At 45.1% G+C, this 12,798-nt stretch overlaps 1 pseudogene; it reads right to left on the bottom strand.

The window, feature by feature from the left end:
• Positions 1-6,676: 6,676 nt before the first annotated feature.
• LOC100344861 (poly(A) RNA polymerase, mitochondrial pseudogene) lies at positions 6,677-9,147 on the bottom strand (annotated as a pseudogene).
• Between the last annotated feature and the right edge of the window lie 3,651 nt (positions 9,148-12,798).

Below are 12,798 nucleotides of genomic sequence, written 5' to 3'. Positions count from 1 at the left end.
TTTTTTTCAGGTTACCATACTGAGATTTTAAAAGGTTAATTACCTTGACCCATATCACACAGTAAATGGCAGAGCCAATACTTAAGCCCATGTCCATTTAAATCTCAATATTGCCTATGTCTTCATAGATCTCTCTTGCAACAGTGAGAGGTACAGTTATTCCTCATCCCCCCCACCCCAGCCCGGCCTCTGATAACCTCTACTTTCTTTTTGAATTTGTCTGTTCTAGGTAACTAATATAAGTGGAATCATACAAAAGTTGTCCTTTTGTGTCTGGCTTCATTTACTTAGTATAATGTTCCTCAGATTCACCTGTGTCCTAGCAAGTATCAGCATGTTACTCATTTTAGAGGCTAAATATTTTATGTAGGCAAGACTACATTTTGCTTAGCCGTTCATCTGTCAATGGACATTGGGTTGTTCATACCTTCTGGCTATTGTAAATAATGCTGCTATGAGTATTGGTATAAAGCTATCTATTTGAGGGGTCCGTGCTGTGGTATAGTGGGCTGGGCCTCCGCCTGTGGCGCCGGCCCCCTTTCGTGTCCTGTGTCCCATGTCCTGGCTTTCCCTTTTCTGATCTGGCTATTTGCTTGTGGCCTGGGGGCAGGAGGGGGGTGGTGTTGGGGGGCCTGGGTGCTTGGGCCCCTGTACCCACAGGGGGCCCTATCCTGGGGCAGGGGTTTCCTCCTGGCTCCTGGTTTTGAATTGGTCTGGCTCCAGCCATTGCAGCCATTGGCGGGGGGGGGGGGGGGGGGGGGGGCAGTGCTGAGCCAGAGGATGGATGGGAGGCCTTTCTCTCTCTCCTTCTTTCTGTCTGTGGCTCTCAAATAAATAAATAAAAATCTTTTTAAAAATAACCATTTGAGTCTCTGTGTCCAATTCTTTGGGGGTGTATACCTAGAAGTGGAATTGCTGGTATGTATGGTAATTCCTAGTTTAGCTAGCAGCTGTACAATTTTACATTATTACCAACAATACACAATAGTTCCAGTTTCTTTACATCCCTATCAACACTTGTTATTTTCCATTTTATTTTATTTTTAAAAATAGTTATTTATTTTACTTGAAAGAAGACGTTACAGAGAGGGAGAGGTAGAGGCAGAGAGAGAGAGAGAGATCTTCCATCTTCTGGTTCCCTCCCCAAATGGTCCCGACGGCTGGAGCTGGGCCAGTCTGAAGCCAGGAGTCAGGGGCTTCTTCGAGTCTCCAACGCAGTTTCAGGGGCCCAAAGACTTGGGCCATCTTCTACTGCTTTCCCAGTCACATTAGCAGGGAGCTGGATGGGAAGTGAAGCAGCCAGGACTCGAACCAGTGCCCATATAGATGCTGGCACTGCAGACAGTGGCTTAACCCTCTATACCACAGCACTGGCCAATATTTTTCATTTTAAATCAGTAACTCTCCTGACGGGTATGTAGCACTATCTTGTTGTGGATTTGATTTGTAAGTCTCTAATGGTTAGTGACCTTGAGGATCTTTTCATTTAATTATCCATTTGTATACAGTAGTCTCTCTTAGCTGAGGTTTTATTTCCAAGGTCCATTGCCTGCAGCCAACAGTGGTCTGAAATGGTAAATAGGAAATCCCAGAAATAAAAAATTCATAAATCTTAAATTGCATGCTGTTCTGAGGTAGAGTGATGAGATCTCATGCCCACCCCTCAGCCCACCTGGGCTTGGATTCACTGATGTGTCCAGTGTATCCATGCTATCAAGCAGACCTGCTATTAGTTACTTAGTAGCCATCTGAGTTTTTGCTAGCAACTGTTGAAGCATTACAACACTTGTGTTCAAGTTACCCTTTTTTACTTGATGGCCCCAAAGCACAACATGAGTGACGATGGCAAGTTTATTGCAGTACATTTAAAAAAAACATTTATTGATCTTACTTGAAAGTCACAGTTACACAGAGAAAGAAGGAGAGAGAGAAAGAGAGAGAGAATGGATCTCCCATCTGCTGGTTTCTCCCTAAAGAACTACAACAGCCTGAGCTGGGCCAGGCTGAAGCCAGGAGCCTGGAACTCCACCCAGGTCTCCTAGGAATCCAACTATCTGAATCCTCCTGTTGCCTTCTCAGGGTGTGCATCAGTAGGAATCTGGAATGGAGAGCGGAGCTGACTCAAGCCTGGAAAGTCCAATATGGGATGCCGATGCTCAACTACTGCTCCACTCACTCCTCAGCATTTTCTTTGAAGAAAATTTTCTCTTAAAACAGATAGACCTGGGGCCAGCGCTGTGGCGCAGTGGGTTAACACCCTGGCCTGAACCGCCGGCATCCCATTTGGGCACAGGTTCGAGACCCGGCTGCTCCACTTCCCATCCAGCTCTCTGCTATGGCCTGGGATAGCAGTAGAATAAGGCCCAAGTCCTTGGGCCCCTGCACCCACGTGGGAGACCCGGAGGAAGCTCCCGGCTCCTGGCTCCTGGCTTCGGATCGGTGCAGCTCTAGCTGTTGTGGCCATCTGGGGAATGAACCAGTGGATGGAAAACCTCTCTCTCTCTCTCTCTCCCTCTCCCTCTCCCTCTCCTTCTTTCTCTGTGTAACTTTGACTTTCAAGTAAATAAATAAATCTTTGAAAAACAAGAACAGCAGACATTAAAGTTTAAAAAAATTTTTTTAACTTTAGGAATATAATGGTTCTTTCTACCCTACCCCCCACCCAGCTCCCATCCCACCTCCCTCTCTCTCTCCCATCTCACAGAGATCCTCTGTGTAGGGTATTTTTTTTGTCACAGAGTCTTGGCTTTCCATATTGGGCCATCTTCCACTGCTTTCCCAGGCCATAGCAGAGAGCTGGATCAGAAGTGGGGCAGCTGGGACTCAAACCGGCATCCATATGGGATGCCGGCACTGCAGGCGGCGGCTTTACCCGCTACAATACAGTACCAGCCTTTATCCACTACATCACAGCACCGGCCCCTCTTTCTTCACTCTTATTTTAAATTCTTATACCTCCAAATTAGGTCTGGTAGTACTTTGTTTCTGCTGAGAATGGCCCATTTTTTTTTTTAAATATTCATTTTATAAATGTATTTGAAAGGTAGGAAGGCAGAGAGACAGACAGAGAGCTCTCTTATCTGCTGGTTCACTCCCTGAATGCCCACAACAGCCAGGGCTGGGCCAGGCTGAAGGTCTGAGGCAGGAACTTCATCTGAGTTTCCACGTGAGTGGCAGGGACTCCAGTACATAAGCCATCATTAGCTGCCTCCCAGGCACATTAGCAGGAATTCAGAGGGAAGGTGGAGATGGGACTTGATCCCAGGCCCACCTTAAAGGTGATCCTTTTAAAAATATTTTTTAGTTATTTAAAAAAAATTTTTTTTGACAGGCAGAGTGGACAGTGAGAGAGAGAGACAGAGAGAAAGGTCTTCCTTTTGCCGTTGGTTCACCCTCCAGTGGCCGCCGCGGCCTGCGCGCTGCGGCCGGCGCACCGCGCTGATCCGATGGCAGGAGCCAGGTGCTTCTCCTGGTCTCCCATGGGGTGCAGGGCCCAAGCACCTGGGCCATCCTCCACTGCACTCCCGGGCCACAGCCTGGCCTGGAAGAGGGGCAACCGGGACAGAATCCGGCGCCCCGACCGGGACTAGAACCTGGTGTGCCGGCACTGCAAAGTGGAGGATTAGCCTAGTGAGCCTCAGCGCCGGCCTAAAATTTTTTATTAACATGCAGTGCTTATACATTTTATGGGGTACAGTGCAATATTTAAATATATCTACACAGTGTAAGTCATCAAACCAGGAAACTAGCTTTTCCGTTTCCTTATTTTTTCTTTGTATTTGGAGCCTACTGATGACTTCCAGTTCTTTATACAGTATATAATGCATTATTGCAAACTATGGTCATCCCACTGTGCAATGGAACATTAGGACTTATTATTTGATCTGCATTTTAGTACTTATTATGCGACTTTCCTCTATTCCCTCTCTTTCCATTCTTCTCAACCTCTAGGAATCACCATTGTAACTTCAGACTGACTCTTTTTGTAACTTCCACATAGGAGAGCAATCATAGAGGATTTGTCTTTCTGCATAGAGGTAATTTCACTTAACATAGTGATCCCCAGTTCCATTCATTTGGCTGCAAATGTAAAGATTTCATTCTTTTTATGGTGGAGTAATATTCCACTGTGTATACGTACACCACATTTTCTTTATCCATTCATCCAGTGATGAACGTCTAGGCTGATTCCCTATCTTGGCTATTGTGTATAGTTCTGCGATGAATCTGGGAGTGCCGATATCACTTTCATGTGCCGACTTTGTTTCCTTTGGATACCTACAAAGCAGAGGGAGGAGGGTAGTCCTTTATTTCCCTTAACTCTTTACTTAGGATAAATTTTAATTTTTAGAGCTTTTAGAAGCCATTGTATATTCCAGTGACTATTTTTGCACTTATAAATAAAGCCCACCAATTATATAACTGGGCTTCATTGTTACTTCTGCAGTATATTTTGTTTGTCTTATGTGCCCTTTGTTACTTCTTACTTTATTCCTAGGAGCTGCCCAATATAATTAAGTCATTTTATTCCTGTTGGCACACTAGAGAAATTCCATGTGGTTATTTTTGCCATTTTCCCGAGAATTGCTCATCCTAAGCCTGGAGAAGGAATCTGAGGTTTTTCTCCCCTTTGTCTGTTTTCCCACAGTTCCATTTTATCTTCCTTCTTGTTTGTTTGTTTGCAGTCTAAATTAACTAGAATTTAAAGTGGTACATTAAAAGATCTTTGTAGATTAAAATTCATCACATCATTAAATATCATTCTGAAAAGTAAAACAGAATCACTCTATAAGTTACCAAAGAAAGAAAATGTTAGTACATACACATACTTTATGTGCATAAATAATCATTTCCACTTAACATCAACGTAACAAAGAAAATGCCTGATCGAATATCCATGAACAGAAAAAAAAAGTCATTTCATTTAGAAACACTTAAGTAGTTAGGCTTTTTAATCTTGCAAAATCAATACAGATAGCTAGGCCAACAGAATTCAACTCCATTAGAGAACAAATGAAAATGGGCTGTTAGTTGAAAGACGCTGCCTGTATAAAAGGACATGACACCCGTTTGTTGGTTTCAGATGTAAAATCCAACAGCACAGCCACATGGACAAAGAAGTTATTGCTTCATAGTTAATTCTATTACTGGGTTTCTCAAAATACCCCATGCAGAGCCCGATCTAAAATTGAAGTGGGAAACTTATAAAAGCCACTATAAAGTCTACATTTGAATTTTGAAAATAAAAAATGGCTCCAAACCAAATTCCGAAAAGTGACAGCTGAGGCCAGCAGCAGTTCCTCCGTTGCCGGGCTCTGGAGCTGGCACCTTTGTCTTCAGAGTCACCTGGGGGTGCAGCCACCACCCCTACCCCCAGTTTACAGAGGAAACAGCCGGTGCCAGGCTGTTCAAATCTGTGTTTTTATGCCCTGCACTGTTTGCTTCTAATGGGGAATGTTTCCAAATCTATTTCCTAGAGGGAAAGGAGAATTTTCAAAGGAGAAGGGTAAGAACATGGGGAATATCACATTGTAGTTAGAAACAGGGTTCACTTTTGAAAATAGAAAAAGGAAATGATATTTTAAAATACAACACATCGGGGCCGGCGCTGTGGCCTAGAGGGTGAGGCCACTGCCTGCAGCGCCACCATCCCATGTGGGCACTGGTTCCAGTCCCCACTATTCCACTTCCAATCCAGCTCTCTGCTGTGGCCTGGGAAAGCAGTAGAGGATGGCCCAAGTCCTTGGGCCCCTGCACCTGCCTGGGAGACCCGGAAGAAGGTCCTGGCTCCTGGCTTTGGATCAGCTCAGCTCCGGCTGTTGTGGCCAATTGGGGAGTGAACCAGCAGATGGAGGATCTCTATATATATAACTCTTTCAAATAAATCTTTAATAAAAAAAAAACGAAAAAAAAAAAACAAGAAAAACCCATAGTAAAGAGTACCACCACAACTGGCAGCTTTATCAAACAGTCTTTGCCTCCATATGTACACAACTGGACATACCCTTTGAAATGCTTCCCAATCAGAGGCTGACATGGATATCAACAATGGCTTGATTCTTTTTTTTTTTTTGAATATTTATTCATTTATTTGAAAGTCAGAGTTACACAGAAAGAGGTGAGGCAGAGAGAGAGAGAGAGAGAGAGAGAGAGAGAGAGGTCTTCCATCCGCTGGTTCACTCCCCAAATGGCCACAATGGCCGGCGCCGAACCAAAGCCAGGAGCCAGGAGCTTCTTCTGGGTCTCCCAGGCAGGTGCAGGGGCCCAAGGACTTGGACCATCTTCCACTGCTTTCCCAGGCCACAGCAGAGAGCTGGATCGGAAGTAGAATAGTGGGGACTGGAACCAGTGCCCACATGGGATGCTGGCACTTCAGGCCCAGGGCGTTAACCCACTGCGCCACAGCGCTGGCCCCCTGGCTTGATTCTTATACTGATTTTTCCCATTCACTTTGCATAGATGATTTAGTTAACAAAATTCCCATCTTCTTCCACCTGCTCTGAGACTGGGAGTTCAGTAAAACGCCCCCTGGGGGCAGACTGCTGAGACTGCAATGTCTCAGAGCTGCAGACCAGGTAAAAGGGCCCCATGTGGAGGTGGAGATCCCTCCTCCCCAATTCTTCCCAAACCACTTACAGGACAAAATCAGTTCTTCAAGGAGAGGGGCAGCCAGGGATTACGTCTGAGTGCTCATTGTTCTTCTTCCATTGGTGTTCCTGGGGCTTTCTGGGCGGTTCCCTTTGATGGATTCCAACAAGTTTTTAATTCTTTCACTTGGGGGCCTCCTCCTTTGCTTCTTGGCATGAGACTCGCTGTTTGCTATGGAAGGCAGCAGCAGGGGGCTGACAGCTTGATGAGGAAGGGTGATCCTTAGCTTCCTGCTGCAGAATCCAGCCACTTTCTGGAGCTCAATCTACAAACTTTGGGCAGTGTGCTTTGACGACACTTTTGCTTATATTGAGAAAAGTTTCAAAAGGATCCTGAATATGCAGAGGAGAGAATCGGGTTTGTTCTGCTCCCTTCCTTGTCGAATATGGATGGAAATTGTACTGAGAATGAAATTGCCACAATATTCAGAGAATTCCTTCAGTAGCAATTCTAGTGCTTTTGCATTTCCCGAAGGTTTTGTTTTATTCAAGCCATGAACGAATGTACAACTGTTGCCTTCTATCATACACTTAATCTTCTCTATCTGCCAGAGTTTTTAGGGAATCCAGTGTCGGAAGAATGGGGTGGGGGTGACCTCTGGAGACAAAAGATGACCTCCTGGTAAGGGAGAAAATCATCATCCAAACACCAGGAATAATGAGGCTGTCTGAACCCAACGCAACAGACACACTGCCCACCAAGGCTCTCACTCTGCACTCCAGGGCACCATATGTATTAAGGCGTTCAGAACTTTTCAAGGTGATTCTGTTGGTGGTCACATCACACGGAGACCCGGAGGCCTGGTGGGAGAAGCTCATGAGCGACCACCGAGCATTCAGGATCTTCTGTACCCCCAACTCAGCCGGAGCCAAAGTGATCCAGGCACTCTCCTATCGCAGACAGGATCTTCTGCGTTGCAATTCTTTCTGAAGGGACATTTTGCACTTGAAATTCCACCCAAAAATTTCCTAAGGTCTTAGGTGTGCTGTTTCCCAATGTCATCTAGATCAAAAAACTTGTCCAGGGCCGGCGCTGTGGCTCACTTGGTTAATCCTCCACCTGCGGCGCCGGCATCCCATATGGGTGCCGGGTTCTACTCCCGGTTGCTCCTCTTCCAGACCAGCTCTCTGCTGTGGCCCGGGAGGCAGTGGAGGATGGCCCAAGTGCTTGGGCCCTGCACCCGTATGGGAGACCAGGAGAAGCACCTGGCTCCTGGCTTTGGATCTGTGCAGCACCGGCCGTAGAGGCCATTTGGGGAGTGAACCAGCAGAAGGAAGACCTTTCTCTCTCTCTCTCTCTAACTCTACCTGTCAAATAAAAAAAAAAAAAGAAAAAGAAAAGAAATGTCCAGGTCACACCCCGATTTCCCAAAAGCGTTCAGCCCAAGGGTCTGACAGTCCAGTCTGGAAAATACGCAGCTGTTGTGTCTTCAATAAGAGGAGTTCTCATGACGGGTGCAAGGTTCATGTCGTCCTCTGTCAGCTGGAATTCCTTCAGCAGTGTTCAGCTGATGGATGCTCTATCCAGGCTTTCTGCATGAAAAGAGGGTCCAAACAGCTTGCTTGAACACTACACTGTACACAGGACTGGTCAGAGGTCTGGCTGGCGAGAGACTTCAGCTTCAGGTTGAAGAAACGTGACCTGAATGGAACTGCAGCCTCCTTTCTCAGTCTTGGAGTAAGTCACACTTTCCAATGAACCTATACTTTCCTTCTGGCAAAGCTGCACGACAGCCTAGAGCCAAAAGCTGTCAGAGAAGAAAGGATTACTATAATAGGTCCAGGCTGAGACAAATACTTGAGAAACTTTTGGTCGCTGATTTGATTTGGACAGTGTATTAAAACAGCCCGCTGTGCCTTGTTCCTGTCTTTCTTCTTTGCGCCTGGTAGAATCTCTTTTTGGGAGAAGCGACTGAGAAATCTGAGAATAGGATGCTGGGCCCGACTTCCTCCCTGGACACAGAGAGGTAATTGAGTCAACAGCCCCAAGTTGCAGACAGCCGTGGTCAAAAGAGCTCAAAAGCCCAAAGATGAAAGTACCGTCGTCGTCGTCGTCGTCTTCTTCTTCTTCTTCTTTTTTTTTTTTTTTTTTTTTTTGACTGAACGATTGAAAATGCATAGGAAGAGTCTTGAAAATTTTTTTTCACTTGCTCTGGAAATACTGACCAATCCCAACAGGGGGCGCAGCGTACAACCTTGTCACGTCTGAGAAACTGAAAGATCTAGGCACTGATGAAGAAACTAGAACGCAATTTGTATTTCTAAATCACTTTGGGAAAAGTTTCTACCGGGACTGAGAACCACCTTCCACAAGAGGAGGCCACACTCTGACCAAAGAGGCAGACCACGGCAGGTTGGCAGACAGTCGAAGATTTATTCGGGGAAACTGACCTACGAGGCAGTTGGGGGCGGTGTTAAGACGAGGTCCCTCTCCACACCAGCAGCGCACTTGTCTAGCTTTATACCACGAAAGGGGGGTGGGGGGAATCACTGACGCCATAGTAAACCGTCTGGTTGCTTTCTTCATCTATTTACTCTCTGATTAAAGGGATTCTTTGGGTTCCCTACAAACTTGTCAACTTTCTTCAGAAAGTAGGGGGACGTTCACAGGTGCAGCAGTTACCTTGGCCCGGATAAGCCTCCTCCAGCCCCTCACTGCACCTACAGCTATTCTCAGTTCCCTACGCAGGACTCATTTTCACCGTAATCACTTTTCATTTTTATTTTACAATAACGCAATAACACACTAAACTATGGCCAAGCATGGTTTATTCCAGGAATGCAAGAATGATAACATGCAAGAAAACGGATCATAATCTATTCTATCACCAAATTACTAGAGAAAGCCCTATGGTCAGATAAATAATGAAAACCAACTGGGTAAAATTCGGCAGACATTTCTAATAAAAACTCTGATGAACTAGGAATGGAAAAAATACCTAACTATAATTTTCTATCCAAAAAATGCAACAGCAAGGAGTAGCAAATCACTAAAATAATTTTGATCAAAAGCAGGGACTATAAAAACATACCTGGAGCCATTATTATTTAATGTTATTTTGGATACTCTAGCCCCGTGCAGTCCCACATACCGTTACTGGCCACATGTGGCTATCAACATATTAAATTCATTATCATTTAAATGTAAATATTAGTTCTGTCTCACAGTCACATTTAAAGTACTCAATAGCCCATGTATCTAGTGGCATTTCCATCAGGAGAGAAATTTCTATTGGATAATGCTGTTCTAGAAAATGGAGTAAGGCAAGAAAATCTGTATCCCTAGTGCAAATGATGAGATTAAATCATCTCTTTTTGCTAATGTGTACTTGATGCATAGAAAACCCAAGAGTCTTTAGTTTTTAAATATCTATAATAAATAATAAAATGTGTTTGGTATTATGGCTATACATTCCTAGAAATGGAAATTACATTTACAATAGCAGAGAAAAGAACCTAGAACTCTGGAATAAGTATAACCAGAAAAGCTCAGGACCTATATCTTTTTAAAAAGATTTTACTTATTTATTTGAGAGGTAGAATTATAGAAAGTGAAAGGGAGAGACAGACAGAAAGGTCTTTTATCTGCTGGTTCACTCCCTAAATGGCCACAACGACCGGAGCTGGGCCAATCCGAAGCCAGGAGCCAGGAGTTTCCTCCCTCCAGGTCTCCCACTTGGGTTCCGGGGCCGAAGGACTTGGGCCATCTTCCATTGCTTTCCCGGGCCATAGCAGAGAGCTGGATCGGAAGAGGAGCAGCCAGGATTAGAGCTGGCGCCCATGTGGGATGCTGGTGCTGCAGGTGGAGGATTAACCCACTATGCCACAGTGCTGACGCATACAATATTCTTGAATGTGGAGGCTTAATAAAAATGTCAATTCTCCCTAAACTAATATGTGTGTGTGTGTGTATGGATATGCATATATAATGCAAACCCAATTAGAATCCCAGTAGGGGTTTTCTCTTCTCTTTTCTTTTCTTTTCTTTTTCTTCCTTCCTTCCTTCCTTCCTTCCTTCCCTCCCTCCCTCCCTCCCCTCCCCTCCCCTCCCCTCCCCTCCCCTTCCCTTCCCTTCCCTTCCCTTCCCTTCCCTTCCCTCTCATTAAAAAAGGAGTAACAAACAAAAGTTAGAAAAATAAGAATACTGAAGGAGGATTTGCTTTGCTAGGTATTAGGCAAGGCAATTAAGCCAGTGCAAACAAACCAACATAACATTAATATGACATTAGACAAATAGATCAGTGTAACAGAATAACAAATCTAGAATGAGATTACAGATATGCAAAAAGTTAATGAGTGATAAAGGCAGTAGTTCATCAGGAAAAGGATAGATTAACAATTGATACTGGCACAATTGGCTATCATTTTATGTTAATATATGTGCCAGGAGTAGAACAGGAGAGGAGTTGCAGTGGCCAAGAAAGACAAACAAAAAGAAAAGAAAGAGGGGCGAGCGCTGTGTGCCAGCATCTCATATGGGCGCCGGTTCGAGTCCTGGCTGTTCCACTTTCCATCCAACTCTCTGCTATGGCCTGGGAAAGCAGTAGAAGATGGCCTAAGTGCTTGGGCCCCTGCACCCATGTGGGAGACCTGGAAGAAGCTCCTGGCTCCTGGCTTCGGATTGGCCCAGCTCTCGCTGTTGTGGCCATTTGGGGAGGGAACCAGCAGATGGAAGATTCTCTCTGCCTCTGCCTGTACCTCTCTGTAACTCTTCTTTTCAAATAAATAAATAAATATTTTTAAAAATAAAAATTTACATATAAAAGGAAAGAAAGCCTGCAGTTAACAAAGACATGCATATAATACCAATGCATTTATGCATTTAGAAATGTAATGGGGAGAAAATTTCCCATAGTAACATTAAATGTGAGATTACCTAGGAATAAAGTATATGTAAGGACCTATATGAAAAGAAATTTGAAGTTTTTTTAAAAGATTTTTTTTCATTTATTTGAAAGTTATAGAGAGAGGGAGAGAGAGAGGGAGAGAGGGAGAGAGGGAGAGAGAGAGAGAGAGTCTTCTATCTGTTGGTTCATTCCCCAGATGGCCGCAATGGGTGCAGGGGTCCAAGCACTTGGCCCATCCTTCACTGCTTTTTTCAGGCAGATTAGCAGAGAGCTGGCTTGGAAGCGGAGCAGCTGGGACTCGAACTGGTGCTCATTTGGGAAGCCGGCATTTCAGGTGATGGCTTTACCTGTTATACTACAACTCCAGCCCTGAGATTTGAAACTTTAATGAGTTTCAAATTTTAACTTTAAGAGAACACTTGAAAGGGGCATTCCATATTGCATGAAAGGAAGGCTCAAATTTTAAAAATGCATACTCTTCAGTTATTTGTAATTGTAGTGCAACTCCAGTAAGATTTTTTATTTGGAATTTGGTAAAATGCTCTGAATTTCATCTGTAAGAATAAACAGTTTTTGGAAAGAACAATGAGAGGCACTTGCTCTACTAGGTATTAAGATGTATCATAGGCCAGCGCTGTGGCTCACTAGGCTAATCCTCCACCTGTGGCGCCGGCACCCCGGGTTCTAGTCCTGGTTGGGGCACCAGATTCTGTCCCGGTTGCCCCTCTTCCAGGCCAGCTCTCCGCTGCACCCGCATGGGAGACCTAGAGGAAGCACCTGCCTCCTGGCTTCGGATCTGTGCAGCACCGGCCTTAGCGGCCATTTGGGGGGTGAACCAACAGAAGGAAGACCTTTCTCTCTCTGTCTCTCTCTCACTGTCTAACTCTGCCTGTCCAAAAAAAAAAAAAAAAAAGATAGATCATAGCATTGTGGTGTGCAGGTTAGGCTTCTGCCTGCAATGCCAGCATCCCACATGGGCACTAGTTCAAGACCCAGCTATTCTTTTTTTTTTTTTTTTTTTTTTTTTGACAGGCAGAGTGGACAGTGAGAGAGAGAGACAGAGAGAAAGGTCTTCCTTTTGCCGTTGGTTCATCCTCCAATGGCCGCCGCGGTTGGCGCGCTGCAGCCGGCGCACCGCGCTGATCTGATGGCAGGAGCCAGGTGCTTCTCCTGATCTCCCATGGGGTGCAGGGCCCAAGCACTTGGGCCATCCTGCACTGCACTCCCTGGCCACAGCAGAGAGCTGGCCTGGAAGAGGGGCAACTGGGACAGAATCCGACGCCCCGACCAGGACTAGAACCCGG

This window comes from Oryctolagus cuniculus, chromosome X (genome assembly GCF_964237555.1).
Source record: "Oryctolagus cuniculus chromosome X, mOryCun1.1, whole genome shotgun sequence".
Classification (NCBI taxonomy): Eukaryota; Metazoa; Chordata; class Mammalia; order Lagomorpha; family Leporidae; genus Oryctolagus; species Oryctolagus cuniculus.
The sequence above is the reverse complement of the archived record's forward strand: the minus strand, read 5'-3'. Positions and strand labels throughout refer to the sequence as shown.